Genomic DNA, 522 nt, shown 5'->3' with positions numbered 1-522 from the left:
GCTTGCCCTTCGTGTTAGAAATGGCACGCGACGGCGGCATTCAATCTTTTGTGTGTCGCCTCCATGTGCGCGGGGTTTAGGGTTCGCGTTTAGTCGCGTCCTCCGTGGCATGAGCGGCATGGCATGCCACCATGCCTCGCTCTTGAGCTCTCTCGTGCCACTTTCCGAGTATACAAGAGCTCTTTGGAATTCCTTTGTGTTTGTGGTGCGGTCACACCAGCGCTAATACACCGGATCCCATCAGAACTCCGCAGTTAAGCGCGCTTGGGCCAGAACAGTACTGGGATGGGTGACCTCCCGGGAAGTCCTGGTGCTGCACCCTTTTGCATGCTTGTTTCGAGACCGTGGCATGGAAATCCCCTCGGATCACGTCTCGACTCTCCAACGCTGACATCGTGGTAGGAAACCCCCTCGCCTTGCCATGACGCGGCGCCTCCTCTCCTCGTCGCGATTGTCTTTGCGTACGTCGTGCCTGGCCCCTCCCTCTGCCTCGCTCTCACGTGATACCCCCTCCTCAAGATG

At 58.2% G+C, this 522-nt stretch overlaps 1 non-coding gene across 1 annotated transcript; it reads left to right on the top strand.

Annotated features, from left to right (window-relative positions):
• The first annotated feature begins 203 nt into the window (after positions 1–203).
• On the top strand, positions 204–322 carry LOC148023842 (5S ribosomal RNA). The gene has a single exon (XR_015694031.1). It is a non-coding gene; the product is annotated as a 5S ribosomal RNA (ribosomal RNA).
• The last annotated feature ends 200 nt before the right edge of the window (positions 323–522 follow it).

The sequence above is a fragment of the Lygodium microphyllum genome, chromosome 16 (assembly GCF_053477565.2).
Source record: "Lygodium microphyllum isolate KBCC chromosome 16, Lygodium_microphyllum_v1.1.10, whole genome shotgun sequence".
Classification (NCBI taxonomy): domain Eukaryota; kingdom Viridiplantae; phylum Streptophyta; class Polypodiopsida; order Schizaeales; family Lygodiaceae; genus Lygodium; species Lygodium microphyllum.
This window is presented reverse-complemented; position numbering and strand designations above follow the sequence as displayed.